Raw genomic sequence first — 17189 nt, 5'->3', positions numbered from 1 at the left:
ACACACAACTTGTTGTTGTAGGATACATATTGAATTTTGTAATCATTTTGATATTTTTAGGCATATATGTGTGTTTTTGTATTCTAAGTTTGTTTTGCAGGATTGTGACATGAATGAGCCACCAAGATCTTCAAGGGAATTCATATCCAACATTTTATGTGAAATAAGGGATGACCAAAATTTTTACAAGACATCATGCTTGGATTATTCATGCTTATTGATTGGTTCTTTGCAAATTTTATCAACTTGTGAAGATATGGATAGTACACATGCAATTGGAAATGAAATAGTAGATTATTAAAAATTTAAGACATGACATATGCTCTAAAAGATGGGAAATAGGGTAAAAGATGTGATTTAGTCATTGAAAAGATTCTAGTGTATGAGTTCATGAAGTTTTTCATGAAAAGATTATTTACGAGTATGCAAGGCATACACATAGAGCTCAATGGTTGGATTTGCAATTCAAGTTGTGTAAGGATACATTTTCACTAGATACCATTGTTTTAGTTGCAGACTTCATAGAAAACTACACACTACAACCACAAAATGAGGTGCAAGCAAAGTATTATACTTCTCAATAAGTTTTCATATTCGTTCACATAACATTCATGCATTCATCTACAAGTATAGAGTATTATAGGAATATTTTGAAGGAGTACCATTTTTACATTAGCAATGATCGATCACATTCAAGGGAGTTTGTATAGGGTTGTTTTCAACTATTTTATGGAGATTTGGCTAATAGGGGCATAACATATCATCAGCACATTATTTGGTTAGACAATTGTGCATCTCAATTTAAGAATGCATGGATGTTCTATTGGTTGAGCAGGATGCACAGGTTGTGTAGAATTCAATATATGTGGAATTTCACAGAGGTTGGTCATGGAAAGGGAGAGCATGATTGTGCAAGTGCATGCATCAAAATAGCCTTAGCTCATGAAGAACTAAAGTACAAAGATGGAGCAATATTGATAGATGCAAAATCCATCATCTGGTGGTGTAACACTAGAATGGATCCAGGTAAGGAAGGTAAGTCTATAGTTCATAGATTTTGTTGGTTGATAGATAATACTAACATTTCACATATGAGCATTTTTGCACACTAATAGGATCTAGTGAGTTGCACTCTTTTAGAAGCTCTGATGTAGGTTCATGGAGTATCTACACATGAAAAATGGCATGCTATTGTCTATCATGTGCAGAGGAAAATTGAGATGAGTGTGTGAGTTGATTGAATGGGTGGAAAAATGGGATATATGGGTTTTGGACCCAATTGACACCTACCATCCCCCACAAGCACTGGAAATGGTAGAGATGGATTCATCTATTGAATTTGACCGATTGTTTGATCTAGTGCAACTTGGTTATATATATATATATATATATATATATATATATATATATATATATATATATATGGATTCATCTATTGAATTTGACTGATTGTTTGATCTAGTGCAACTTGGTTATATATATATATATATATATATATATATATATATATATATATATATATATATATCTTTGTAATTTCAATATGTAACTTTATAACTTTTACCTAAGCATTTTTTGAATTAATGACCGCATTTTGTACATTTGTCATTGCAGACCACATTTTTGCTATTACTGCACTTGAAGACAATGAAGAAGGGACATATTATTATTTGTGTCATTATGTCCAAGCCAAACAAAAATTGGATCACTTGGTTATAGATGCTGAAGGTTTAGAGTACCATGTCAGTGTGATGGTTGTAATTGGCACATGGATTAGACAATATTCTATGAAGAACCCTAACTTGTGGTTATTTGAGGATTGGCAAACAAAGAGGAACATTCTTCATTATTCAAACCTTCTTGTTGCATCAAATGTCCACTTGATAAAATATTGTGGAAAACCACATAATTAGATTCTTTGGAAAGTTTGTGAGTTAGATCACAAGGCAATACTTGAGACATTAAAATGTAGAGCATATCCAGTTGACTCATTAGATTGAATAGGGAGAGAGGAAGAGAGAGAAAGAGTGATCAATTGGATCCAAATACAATGTTCCAACCTCTCCCCCAAGACTGTCTAGATGAAAAGGTGGGTATTGTTATTATTTTTAAGTGATGAGATAAGTTTAAATCACAAATTTTATGTTTTGATTTGTTTAGAATCTAGATACATTATTTGAATTTATATTAGATTCTTTAATAGGACCCATTTTCAGATTAGTCATTTGAATAAATGAAAGTTTAGAATTTCTTGTTTAGATCAAAATGTAATGAAAGAACATGAAAATTGTTAGAATGTGAATGCTTTGTGATGTAAAGTCATGATTGTGTGCATGTAACCAAAAACTTCAAACTGGTGAAAAAAAGGATATAATGGGAGAAGTTTCCAAGACTCATCAAGCCATTTAGTAAGCTGCTTGATCATTACTAGAAGCTCAAAAAAATAATTCTTTGCATTTGAAACATTGTTACCAATAATGATATTATGACTAACATGCTTTTATCTTTTATTTGTTTTGTCATCTATAATTATTTTAGATAAACTCCAAAAAAAATTTATATCCAAATCATAAACTTATAAAACCCATCTTATAAATTTTTCAAATGTTGTTTATTTGGAAGTGTTAAAACCAAAGTGTATGATCTTTGGTTCACTCCCAGTCACAAGAACTAGTAACTAAGTGTTCTTACACACATCATGCATAGGCATTATTAATAGCGATCACAGGGTCTTTACTTACAACAATTTCATCATTCATTTTTCTGTTTCATTATTCCTATAGAATTAGTATAAGCATTAGGCCTAGAGTCATTTCTTATCTACACACCACAACTTCCACAATCCTATCTTGTGGAGCTCTTGTTGCAACCAATTCAATATTTTTCCTTTTATTTCTTTCAGTTCACTGATAATCATTAACATTCAATGTGAGAGATTCAAGATGACTTTTCTAATCATCCATATCATACATCCTCTTCTTTTAATTTTATCTTTTCTTCTAGGTATTTCCAAATGATTTATAGAATTATTACTTTGAATTTGCAACATTACATTCTTCTAACCGTACAAACTGTCATCACTCATCCTAATATTTTCCATCAAAATAGATTTAGGATATCATCGCTTCCTACTTCTTCATCCATGGTAGTGGTTAAATTTTAAAAAAATCTCTTTACCCTTTGTAAAATTAAATTTGTTACCTTATCTAGTCTTCACTCTTATTCAACTATGTGTTAAATTGCAGTTGGGTTTTCCTTTCCCATCTTTGTTTGTTTGCAAGTTTGTGTTTTCTTTAATTTTAGAACATTGCCATCTGAATGATGTCAATGGCTTTAACCAAGAAGTCAAATATTTTAAAATTTAAATAGATCTACCTCTTAAAAATTCCTTAAATTGGGCTTATGCTTAAAAAATTAAATATATCCAACAAGCCAACACATGCCTAAACTATTACTAAGGTGATACATCCAACATTTAAACACAATGCAATGGACTTTGAATGACTATCAACACAACACAATGTCAGCCATAGAGGATTTACTAAGCTTATCTCAATTAGAAACCCCAAGGATGTGGAGTAGAAGAATTTGTAGCTATCATCACTTGGGAGTTGGAGTGGATGATGTCAACATGCAATCTACAGTCTACACTTTATACTCCCTCTATCCATGTCTTGGCTTACCCAAACCTCCACCTGCATCCACAGGGTAATTCAAAAACACTGGTACTCTTCTTAACATATACCATTACATAAACATTCAAGTCAATTAAATAAGACTTTCATGTGTAATCAATACACACCAAAAAAAAAAAAAAATCTTCTTTAGTGGAAACAAACAAAGACATATCAACTTGTTTTCATTATCCCTTGAGATAACATTTAGAATCAATGCATTTCCTATGGCATTGCTATGTTCATCATAGTATAACTTAAAGAACGATACTAGAAGATATTGATTCTTGAATGAGTAAATACAATAATTTTATGAAATAAATAATTTCTCCTTGTGGTAACCCACTAAGTTTGCAGCCACCCTATGAGCAGTTATTGCTTACTCAAATTTTTAAAATGAACAACATAGACAAATTTTCAATGTAATATTTGATTATTTTAAACCCATTTACTCATTGAGAATAGAACAAAAATGTAGAATTATTCATTCTGAGTTGGAGAATCTTTGCGAGTAATAAAATTTCATTGTTCACATTTTATAAAGTAGAAAGGGAATGGCAGGCCTTCAGACATTATTTTTGATCTTATTACAAATGTAGCTTCTTTTAATTTACCACCCTTTTTAACTATACAATGATTCTGGTTGTAGTTTTTTTGGCTTTCAAATAAGATATTTGTCTTTCATTAAATAGAGGGAAAATGGCTATTACTTTCAATCAGTCATGCAAATTAATTGAAACATTAACAATACAAGTTGTCCCCAGTGGTGGTGTCACCATGTCCTCACATTTTGTTTAAAGTTCTCACTACCTAATGTGTAGAAGTGGAGCTAAATCATTATCCCATTTTTTATTGTAGAAAGTTGCTATTACGGGTAGTATTGCATACCTGATGGACACAAATGGGGAGTTCAGAAATTCATTCAGCAATGGATGGGATCGACTATTGTCCAAGCATCCTATACCATTCTACTATTGTTTTGGTTTGTTTCTTATATTTTGATTCAATTTCTCAAATAGGTTATCTAGTTATCCATTATCTATTATTGATTGTTGTAGATCATAAACTCAGAATTACATTTTTCTTTTGAAAATTTTATCTTTACTTACACACAAATTTGAATAATCCAACTCAATTTGAAATGCAAGAGTTTTTGTTTTTTTCATAATTTTGGGTATTAGAGGTCTGATAATGCATCGTTCATCAGTCAACAACAATGATCCATGTATGGTAGGATTCCATAATTGTTGTTATGGATTGGGTATTTTGGATTGTTTTCTAGCATCCATGGAAGCTTGTGGTGCACTCTTGGTTATTTTTGTAATTATTTTTGCAATCCTTGGCATTGCTTATGGGCTACTAGCAGCAACAATGGCAATTCAAAAGATATGGAAAAGACAATATCACATATTAACAAAGAGGGAACTCACAAAGGTGGTTTTTAAAACTCATTTTGGACTTTGAGATCTACAAGACAAATAATTATCTACATTCATTTTTGTTATTTCTAGTTTCTGTTTATCTTTTATTTATTTACTTTTGCATTGTATTCTATTTTTATTTTTAGGAATATGTTGTTGAAGACCTACATGGACACTACATGCCTCCTAAGCTAGAACTAGAACATGAAGGATGCTAAAAAGCCTTGAAGCTCTTACAGATCCATTTGAAAACTAATATTGTGTGTGTACTAGTTTGATATTTTATTTTCTTCCTTGGCCTTTCTGGTAATTGGCACAAGTATCTTCAGATATGTAAATGTCCATGCCTATGAAGCATGCATAAGTTCACACTTATTGTAGGCCCAAGAATGGACTACTTTATGACTGTAAGTTAATTTCAACTATTCAATTTCTCCTACAAGTTGATGGTTTCATATTTACCTTCATTGGAACCATAGACCAAGGCAATGTGGTGGTATTAGTTTTGATATTGAATCTTCAGCTAACATTGGCAACCAAGGCATGGTGCTTCTAATCTATTTGCTTCTATAGCTATTTATTCCATCTATTGATTGTCATTGTAGCTAATGAGAGTATATGGAGCATTGATGTGGTCACTTGAAAAATTTCTAAATACACTGAAAGTGATGCGAGTATATATTGGGTAGGTTCAGCTTATGCTTTGAATAGTAAAGAAATTTCTAGAATCACCCTATAAGCTGATTGGTCATATTGTGGCCTAATAGAGTCTAGTATAGAGAGTTGTTCCCTCATAAGATTTACATTTATTTGGTTCTATTCCTTCTTACAATTTTTATTTCCTTATTTGTTTTGGGTTCAAATTTGAAAAAAAGACACTCTCATGTGTCCTTTCTTAAATTATTGATGTAGTGTCATAGAAAATAATTCTTTTCAAATCAGTTTCTTTCTAGAATTGATCAATATGAAATATAGTTAGTATATTCTAAAATAAGTAAGAGAACCTATAAATTATTTATCCATGTTCATCATGAGATGACCATCTCAAAAGTTTTTATTGAGCTCATTTTCCTAGCTATACGACTAATTCTCTTAATTTGCTTCCAAACCATGGTTGTTTGTAACAGACACCCAAGAATACTTGTAGTCATTCCATTCCAATTTGTTGGACATTGACTAGTAAATTATTATCATAAAGTTGGAATGTTGGAAAGGGTTAATATTTGATTATGTATATTCATCCCACATGTGTTCCATGAGGTTTGTACTATTGTAACATTTTAAGATTTAATTTTATGGATTTGTCCCTCATGTTGTACATGATAGGTTTGTTCAAGTGACATATGATGAGGTTGTCTGTACAACGTAATGATTGAGTTGAAGTGATTTATGAAGTAAAGGGCTATTTAGTGTAGCTATTTAAATCATGCATATTTCATGGCCATTTCCCTCTATTTTGCAATCCTGTTGCACAACACTATTTCTAACATGGTGTCAATTTTTCAAGTTCATGAATGATCACAATATCCCTAACTATACAACAAGTTTGTGTTTTGGCCAACAATTGTAACATTTGTGGCTTTAGGATACACTCTTTTTAAACCCCTTCACAATTTTTGGATATAAGTTGGTCTCTATGCATGTAGCCTCATTCCATCAACCCCCTTTGTCCAAGTGCTTCTTGCCTGCTACACACTCTTACTATTTGTGCATGCTGCTGGAAGCATTGCTCGAGCTTTGTTACCCTTTTTGTGCATGTTGCTAGAAGTACTGCCCAAACATTTCTATTTCTGCACCAAAGTATCCAACTACCTTTTTATGCCTCTTACAAATGAGTAGAATAAGTGCAATTTTATTTTGAATTTGGTTAGAAAAAATCACAAGGAATCCAATGTTCTTTGTTTTTCATTCTTTTGGGATTTTTTTCTCAAAAACTACAAAATCTCGATGCATCATAAATGATTTTTATAGTGCTTGTTCTTTATAAAAATGCATTATAATAAAGTACCACCAACTGCATTCTTTTGAGTCAATTTTGATTAGGAATGCATCAGTGTTTTTTATTATTCAAACAGGGGAAGTTGTTAATCCTTAGACTTGTAAAATATCATCACACAAGCATTTTGTAATCAAATAACTTAAATAGAGTTCCAAGGGTGCTGGCATTAGTGGAAGAGATCAAGTGCTTAGTTCTAGTTCATGGTTTTCTTCACCTAAGGATATAAGGCATAGATGTCTTGGTGATGGTGGGTCAATAGTGGACATAGCATCTAAGAAGTAGACTATGATTAGTAAGGTCCCTTACTCTCCAATAGGTGACCTCTGAAAGATGGACTTGTTATATCATTATGTACAAAAGGTCAACTAGGATACCATGTATCTAGACAAAGAGGTCTAGGTGGTGGTTGGTATCTACACACCATGTCCAATGTTACTAAGAGAGATCTTGCTACCCAATTTCTTGTTGATTTCCAAAGGAAGGCAAGTGTATACAGTAAATTTTCCAATAGAACTTCAAATTTTCCCAAGTTTAATCCTTCAAATTAGTAACTAGTTGTAGCATGTACATATTTACAATGTACTAATTTTCTCTATAAAATATTCATCCCTTGGTTGATCTTGTGTTTATGTTCTCACAAGTTGGCTCAATCATATGTAGTTGATCTTTGCATCCTATTTTTCTTCCTAGAACTTTCTTCTTGTTCATGCTTGGGTATCTGGGCTCATTGAAAATCTTATGATCAGTATTATTCATGAGTCTATCCACCCCAACTTTCTTATCATTAATGAGATCTTGAATGAGGTATTTAAGTTTCATATAATTTGATGTAGAGTGCAACAATGGAAGCACAACCTTAAGACCTAACCTCAAAACCAACAAGGATTGAACTATTAGTTTGTTTCAATTCAACAAGTGTATACCTCTGCAAGGAGCCACTATGAGGGTTTTAAGACATACACAAGTATGACACAAATCAGTTTGACCCAAATCAAGCCTTTAAGGACAAGTTCCCTTAATTAGGGTAAAATAGGGATTTTATGGTTCCAGGCCTCACAACTTCCAACAAAGTCTAAAAACTACTTATTCATAACCCAACTAAGAAAAATCCACCACTAGTTGCACTCCCAACAACCCACAACACAAATTGCAAGGAAGGACCTAGAATCCTATTATTTCTCCAATCCCTTATTTTTACCACTAACTTCAAAACTTACCAAAAGACTTAAGGAAAAAATCACACTTTTAGATACCCTTTTTTCAAGTTCTCTCAAACCCCAAAGTTGTAGAGATTGACTCCACTCCAACATATCATAACCCTGACTAAGTCCATAGGCCTAATTAGCTAGGTTAGGCTTGGGTTTCAAAGCAAGAGGTTAGGAATGGGTGCATAGTATCAAAAATCCACTTCCAAGGTGTTCTAATAACTCAGAAAAGGACAATTTTTTTTATCACGAACTCCTTAAAGTCTCTCTATCTCTTTATCTAATCCGATCTCCTTAGAACTAGTAAAATACATGGTGATATTTGACCTAGGGCTTCCTCCCAAAATTCAATGTCTTCAATTCCTATTCCAAAAGTGCAAAAAAATTATAATACACATCCTTAACTTTCCTAATACAAGTGGAGAAGAAATTCCATTATTGGATCAAGAAGTTAGGGCCATTTGAATGCCAAAACCCTAAAATTGAGGGTTTCTCAAACCAACAAGCTTATAAATTTGATTACTTTTGAAAGAAAAATGATAAAAACTTCAAACCATTGCCAAAAACCCTTAGACACTTAGCATCAAATTTTAGATCAGAAAGGTCATCATCCACCCCTTATTCTTTCATATTGTATTTGCAAAATATCAAGAAATTGCACTGAAACAAGTACATTTTATTGATTTGAAAGTAAGTTTACAATTAGATCTTCCTTCTATCCATTTTCAAATGTCTCAAGCCTAAATATGCTATTTCCAACCATTTCACTCAACCATCAAATGGTTTGTACTATTGGGACTCCTAAACCAAAAAGTTGCTTAGAAAATTGTAAAAGTTATAACTTTTAAGCAACTTTTGCTACTATAGCAACAAATGTTGCATTTAAACTTGATTAATACTTAGAAACCTTGTTAGGCTTCAAAACCCCTAAGACACACCTAGAAAACCATGAAATGACTAGCATATCATCCATAAGACCAAATGATGCCCAAGTTTTATAAACACACCAAGGGGTCTTGTGTCCTTAACAAAATTGGTGGGTCATAGGGAGATCATGAGATCTATCCCCTAACCTTATTACAAAAATATTGATGAATTAAAGTTAGGTGCTCTACATCATAATTTTTAGTCTTATGACCCTTATTATGATCATAGATGCAATAATGATTTTCATTCTAAAATTTAGGCTTAACCTTGGGTTTATAAGGTTTATAGTTATATGGTAGTGCAATGATCTTATTCGATATCAAAGTATTCAACACTAGTTCAAGTGAGTCTCCTAGAGATGTACAGGTGTGCTTAGATTTGGAAATCCATTAGGTTTACCTCTACTAGAGTCATTAGATTTGTATGAGTCAATATTCAAGTAGGGAAGCATAATGTTTTGTACTTTGAATGTTATTGGTCATTGGTTAAGTTGATCACATTAGGCTCCTTCCTCATTTCTTCCATTTGTTTTATAAAATAACAACTTCTAAAGGTGAAGGTTTCTCCTTTTGAATCAAGTTGTCAACATTGAGGTCGTGTACAAATTTTACTCCTTGAGAGAATAAGTGCATGAAGCATTTATCTTTTTCTTATATTTAGTTGTAACCGGCATGAAAGAAGATACAATAATTCAATAGAATAACTAGAATATACTTGATTTTCAAACTAGGTTAATGATATTTCCACTTTTTTAAAGTGATGATGTAAAAAGAGAAAAAATGCATAAAATGTTGTCCTCTTGCATTTTTTTCTATGTTTTTCCAAAAAATCAAAAGAATAAATTGAAGATTAGGATACCCATTTCGCTCCTCTATACCATATCAAAAGATGAGGTATGGTTGTTTTGGACTAAGTCTCTACTGTTACACTATGGACCATTTTTTAGGCATAAAAATGAGCAATATAGGTATTTTTTTTAAAATAAAAAAGGATTTTTATATTTCTTGGAAGGTTATAAAGGTCCTTAGGGTCATTAGATTAAGTTTTAGGCACCTAGGAGTTAAGATGTCAAAAATTGCAAAAGTTGTCAAAGCAAAATTGCAAAAATGCTGACAACTTTGTAGGAGTTTGGGAATTGGTGAAGGGCTGAGCATTTGGAAATAATTTATTTAGTGTTGTCAAACTTTTTCCAATTCATATAAGTGGAATCAAGTGAAAAATGTAAAAATTACACTTTTTGTGCAAAGTTGCATTGTTGAAAGTTGTAAAAGTTGCTCAAATTTGCAACTTAGTGGAAAAAGGGTCATGTGATCAAACTGTCTATTCTGTTAGCTCTAAGTGGCCAAGAAAACCCTATCCCCAAACTCATCTCATCCCATTGAGTGCTCTAATATTCTCAGGCATGCCGAACTAAAACGTCCCAAGGGTCACTAAATGCCATAGAGTAGCAAACTTTGATGAGGCATATCTTGGAGCTCGTGTGAGGTATGGATGTGATTCTAGTTCCTATAGGACCATGTTGTGGAGGCCTAAAATAACATCTCTCACTTTTTGAAGATCTTACTCATTTTGATTTTGTGATGCCATCTTGGGTGATGTTGAAACTTGTAGTGTTGGCCAGTACAAAGTTGCTAACTGCCAAATCTCTCTCACCTTTCTTCCCAGGATCGAACTATCTATTCCATTAGCTCTAAGTGGTCGAGTAAACCCTATCCCCAAGATTGTCCTATCCTATTGAGTGCTTGAACATTCTTAGGCATGCCAAACTGAAACATCCCTAAGGGTTACTAAATGCCATAGGGCAGCGATCTTTGATAGGGCATATCTCAGAGCTCGTGTGAGGTATGGATGAGATTCTAGTTCTTATTGGACCATGTTGTAGAGACCTACAATAAATTCTCTCACTTTTTGGAGATCTTACTCTATTTTGATTTTGTGACATCATCTTGGGTGATGCTGAAACTTGTAGTGTTGGCTAGTAAAAAGTTTCCAACTGCCAAATCTCTCTCACCCTTCATCTTGGGATCGAATTGTCTATCCCATTAGCTCTGGGTGGCCAAGTAAACCTTATCCCCAAGTTCATCCCATCTCATTGAGTGCTTGAATGTTCTCAAGTATGCCAAACTAAAATGACCCTAATGGTTACTAAATGCCATAGGGTGGCGATCTTTGATGGGGCATATCTTGAAGCTCTTGTGAGGTATGGATGCAATTGTAATTCCTATAGGACCATGTTGCGTGTTAGTATCATAGTGGTTTTGAAATTTGAGTGCCAACACACTTAACCACTTTCTACATTGAAGTAGAGCAGCCTTCAGCTGCTGAGTGATCTTCAAGTGTTGAGTGACTTCAGGGGTCGAGAATGATACAGGAGCTGAGTGATATTTATGTTCTGAGTCATAGACGATGTTGAGAAAAATAGAAATGCAACAAAAGCCAAGTGAGATAGTTTTGTTACATGTGTCAAGCATAAAAAATTAGTAAGTACTGAGTAACACAGAATGCACATATGAGTTTGTAACTTCACTAATTTAGATGTAAATTGCTTTTATTGCCAACATTAAAGGATCTAGAAGGGTCAAACAAATAAGATCGAATCTTTTATTTTTCCTATGCAAACTACATGCAACCAATTAAAAAAATGAAGAAGCCATGCAACCAATAACAAAAGTGCAAGGAATGAGGAGGAAATAGAGATTCAATATGGATCATAGATCCACACCTAACCCTAAGTCCTCGAATGTCTTTATAAGGAAGACGAAATCTCATTGTATTATAGATGGATGAAGGAGTGTATGGGGAAACTATAGTGGAGTTTAGAGTGAAGAGTAAAAAGACTTAGAGGAAGAGAGCAGCAGTTAGACATTCAGTTGATCAGAACAAAGCAAGGGATATGAAAAAATATCAGATCTTAGAGGATCAAGATCAGAGAAAGTAGATCAAGTGCTTGTATTTATCAATCAAGGATTGTAAGCTATCAGGTTTATTATACCTAATAATCTCTAGCTATTATATTAGAAAGGAAACCCTATGTTGATAGGTTAGCTTAATAGCTATTTTGTAGATCCTTTAAAAAGGTGATTAAATCCTTTAACAGAGTAACACTTCATGTAAAGTGCTTGTAAATACTTTAACCAAGTCACTATTGACACAGTGTAAAGCCTTTAACAGGTCAAACCATCAAAAGTGGTCAAACATTATTGTTGTAGTGATTTTGTGGGTATCATCCCCACCCCAGTTTTATCTTCTTATTCCTAGAGGGTTTCTGGGTTACCAAAACCTCAAGTGTTATGTGGTGATGCATGTTTCTTTCTCATGATTATTTAATTTTTATATGCATGCATGATAATTTCAATTATATGTTATTAAGGATTTAAAATAGGCTAAAGGCTAGTACTTCTAATTCACCCCCCCTCTTAGAAGCATTCTTCCCATTTGAATATTCCAACAATTGGTATTAGAGCTAGGTTCTCTCAAAAAGAATCCTAACAGCTTGGAGGAAAAGATCTGAAGATGGAAGTTTTCAAAATTGGAAAGATCATTGAGAACCAGGTGATAGATGTGCATCTCGCTCTACGTAGAGGAAGCTAGAGAGGAATTAAGAAAATCCTTGGAAAGAAGGAAGGAGATAGCTATAGCTGAAAATGATATAAACTATAGGGAGATTGATACCACACAAGTGTTTGCCAATGGAGACACTAAAGAGTTTGATGTAGAAATAGCTGAACTGATGGAGAAAAATAGAGTTCAAGCACAAGAGATAAGATCTCTCAAGATGGAACATGAATCACAGGCCATAATGCTATGTGAAATCACTGAACAAAAGAAAAGAGCAGTTGAGGATAGAGTCACGATGAAAGATGACAAGGAATCTTGCAAATAGACTCAAAGAAAAATGTACTGAATTAACAAAGATCTCAAACATGCAGATGGATACACTTGCCCAAATGATGAACCTTCATCATGAGCTAGATATGAAGGACATTGAGATCTCTACACTAAAAATGCAATATGAGCAATTGCAAAATGACTTGAAAAGAGAAAAGAAAATTTCAGAGAGCTTCAACAAACCCAATGAAGCCATCAAGTATTTTGAGTAGATACTGAAATCCCCAAGGTCCAGCCATGACACTCAAGGATTAGGATATACCATCACTGAAGAAGGAGAGTCATCCAAGACTACAGAAGAAAGAAACAACAAAGGTAAGAACACCAAACCTACCCATCATTTCTATGGTAAGAAAGGACATACCTCTAATGTATGCAGAAGCAAGAATGCCCATAATCATGATAAGCCTAAGAGTGCAAGCTATTGTCATAAGTGCAAGAATCAAGGACATCAAGCACATGAATGCAGAACTAGGACTATCAAGACACCAAGATTTGAAGGTCACTACTACAATTGCAAGAAGTATGGACATAGAACCTTTAAATGCAGATCAAAGTCTATGTGGACATCAAATCAACTAGCAAAAACAAAAGGAAATGAAAATCACTACTATTGGGATTACAACACTAGATATAGCTATCATTATTGTTAGGAATATGGACATATCTCTTAAAATTGTATAAGCACAAACTTTAGAGGGAATTATAGCAGGTGGCTAAGTCAAACCACTTGTTTCAGCTACTTGAAAACTGGTCATAGCAGCAAAAACTATCCTACAAGGTCTAATGCACCAAAAACTAAAGCCAACAAAGGAAAAGAAAAGATTGATGTCAAAAAAATAAGAGGGCAAATGAATAAGACTTGGAAGAAGAAAGATTAGTGTAGCACATCAAGTGAAGGGATCACTTCACCCAATAGGTCAAGTGATCACACTTCATCAAACTAAACATGAATAGATGCATGGGATTGATATACAAAGTTGTATCATACACCAGTCCCAAGACAAAGAAGTACTGAAAATAACAAATCTACATAAGCAAAGATGCCAAGTCATAATATGAAGATTCTTACAAAACTATCGAGTTGTCCTTAGAGGCTGAGTAAATCTCTAGTGGGTGCCGAGTTCCTAATAATGACCGAGTTGATGATTGATGCCGAATTGTGTAACTCCAATGGAAGTCGAGTGAAGCAAAAATGTAGTGCAAGCCAAGTAATGTTAAAAATCCTTCAAAAGCTAAGCAGGCAGTTGAGTATTTAGTGTGATGGAAATAGGGTATATTATCATGATTTTAATCATTTTTCTTCATCGTGAACGAGAAGCAAAGAAGAGAAAGAGAGTAGAGTGACTTCATAGTAGAGAATCCAGTGTTCCAAGTAGATTCCAACCTCTTACAATGCATTTTCATCGATCTTGAGGTATTTTCATTTGTGTTGAGCTACACAGTTTCATATTTCTTTGTAAAGGAAACCCTAGTTTGCATAAATGTATTTGAGTTCTAAGAAAACCATGACAAAGAGTCATTTGAGGTCCAGCTAGTATCTAATGAGGTCAAGTAGCCTAATTTTCATCCCATCCCTAAAGTTGCATATAAGAATGATCCCACTGAAGCCCTTTCCTGCATACCCCCGAAAGTTGTAATGGTTCAGGATGTAAAGAGATGCTATAGCTGTAAGATAGGAGCCATAGGAGATATGGAAATAAGGGAAGCCTATGAGAATTTGTGTGTGGATGGAGTTTTGAAGGATGAATATAAAATTGCTTAGATGAAGGGTTTAACATGAGCTTTGGGTTTTCCCACCATATTTAAGACAGAATGGATTAGACTTGTGTTAAGCAGAATTCATGATGGTAGTCTATGGTTAGAAAATGTTCCCATAAAGATCAAGAAAAGAATCATTCACAGGGTAACTAGATACCCTACCCTAGATCAATACAAGACCTTAAAAAGTGATTCCAAGGAGGTTAGTGAGAAAAATATAGGTGCAAAGTGGAATAAAAGAGGAATGACAATTGACACCATTCAAGATCCTCTCATTGAATTTGTTGTTAGAGTTATTGCCCATAAATTCTATCATTCCAATAGACTCAACAATTGTATTGCAGTAGATGTAGGCTACAAACTGGTGAAAAATGATCATACTTATGATCTTGTAGAGCTGCAACTACAGTAGATTAATGAAAACTTAGCAGCTATAAGAAGGACAAAGGGTGACCAATGCAAATTTGGTGCAATTTTTGTTTGTATATTCTTCTATGTTCAGAATGAATTTCCTTCTTTTGGAAAAGTTGCATGGAGAAATGATAGAACTATCATAGCCCAAATGGGAGACAATTTTGACACACTGATGACAAGTTATTTCAAAGATTTTAAGAAATCAATGAAGCAAAGACTTATGATTTCAATTTCTTTAGTGGAGAAACATGTAAATGATGTTTGTTTTCTTGTAGATATTGACTATACCTATGTACAAGCCATCATACCAAGAGTGATATGGTTAAGGCCTCTTGGTTATGAGATCAACATAGATGTAGCATCTACAACAATAACTGCATTATTGGCAGAAGAGATAGACAAGAGTGCCCCACACTTTGACACTTATGATGTCGTAAGGTCAAAGGTGAATATGGAGTTAAAGACTGCCTCCACACTCAAGAAAAAGGATAAATTGGTTAAAAAATTAAAGGCAATACTTGGTGAAGGCACAACAGAAGGGGATGAAGAAGATGAAGAAGCAGAAGAAGATGAAGAAGAGCAAGAGCAAGGACCACCTACATTAACCCAAGGCATGGGTGAAGATGTTGAAGAAGAGGAAAGTGCAGAGAAGGATGCACCCAAGGTTGAGTCCAAGAAAAGGAAATCAAAGAAGCAACTAGTTGCATAGCTTAAGGCACAAAAAAATGTGACAAAACCTAGCCCAATAAAGCCAACTACAAGGGTAGATACAAGGGGAATAGTCAAAGCAGAAAAGGAACAAGAAAAGAAGAAGGCAATAGAGCATGGTGGGCCTGCAAAGAAGAAGAGAAGAAAGTTTAATGCACCATAGGATTCAGAGGAAGAAGAAACAGAATCTGATGAAGAAAAATTTAGAATGGTAAGACGCTCCACTTCATCCAGATTAGAAAGCATTTGTAATGATATTAGAGATAATGTAGATTTGTCTAGTCTTAAGACCATAAAGTTCAATAAGTTGTCTATAGAACAACAAAACATAGTTGAGGAGTCCATCTACACTATGATGGCAAAGTTCAAGACTGCTCCACTTGAACTTGATGACTCAATACCCAAGGACCTAAGCATATTTAATTGAGAATAAGTGGCATTACTGCCTCAAAATGGAAAAGGAAATAAGAGAGTCAACTTTGGCTCATGTAATACTAGACCTTAAAAAAGGTCAAATCAGTAAGGCAAGCAAAAAATATGCAAGCAAATTTGTACCTAAATACTGAGCCTTCAGTATCTTGCAAAATCAAATTGAAAATGTTATCAAAAAGTCAACACAAATATGGAAGGTAATCTTTGGATTGACTATAAGAAAGGAGGGAGAAGAGGACCCTTTTGAAGGGAGAATTGAAGAAGTAGATATTAATTAAAGTGAAAAAGAGGAAGATGTGGAGAAAGATGCCCAAGAAGGTGAACATGCAATAGCTGAGGAGCAGCAACAAGAATAGAGTGTCCAAGACACCAAATTGCCACCACCTAGTCCTCCGCATATTGAAACTATACCTACAAAATCTTTTACAATAAAGGATGTTCCTAACACCTCTTATCAGAACATCAATCCACTCATTGCAGAGGATCTCAAGAAGATTCTTCACCAAACAACATTGCAATCACAGTTGTGCACTAGCCCTATTTTGGTGAGTGTAGAGGAATTGCAAAAGGCAGTAGTTGAAATTACCAAAGAAAAGGTGAATCCACAAGAACCACCTTCACAACTTCCTACAGCTACTAGTACTCAACCTAAAGAGCATGAAGTCAAAGATAAAATTGCTAAGGTTGACACTTCAGTAAGTACACTTGTAGGGGAGACAAAAAAAGAGCAAATTAGACAGAAAGATACCTCTGTATCTAC

General features: G+C 34.0%; 1 pseudogene; it reads left to right on the top strand.

Annotated features, from left to right (window-relative positions):
• The first annotated feature begins 4373 nt into the window (after positions 1-4373).
• On the top strand, positions 4374-5373 carry LOC149542297 (uncharacterized; annotated as a pseudogene).
• The last annotated feature ends 11816 nt before the right edge of the window (positions 5374-17189 follow it).

Source organism: Cupressus sempervirens, chromosome 8, assembly GCF_028749045.1.
Source record: "Cupressus sempervirens isolate cs-2001-9-10 chromosome 8, ASM2874904v1, whole genome shotgun sequence".
NCBI classification, from domain to species: Eukaryota; Viridiplantae; Streptophyta; class Pinopsida; order Cupressales; family Cupressaceae; genus Cupressus; species Cupressus sempervirens.
Note: the sequence above shows the minus strand (reverse complement) of the source record. Positions and strands in the feature narration are given on the sequence as shown.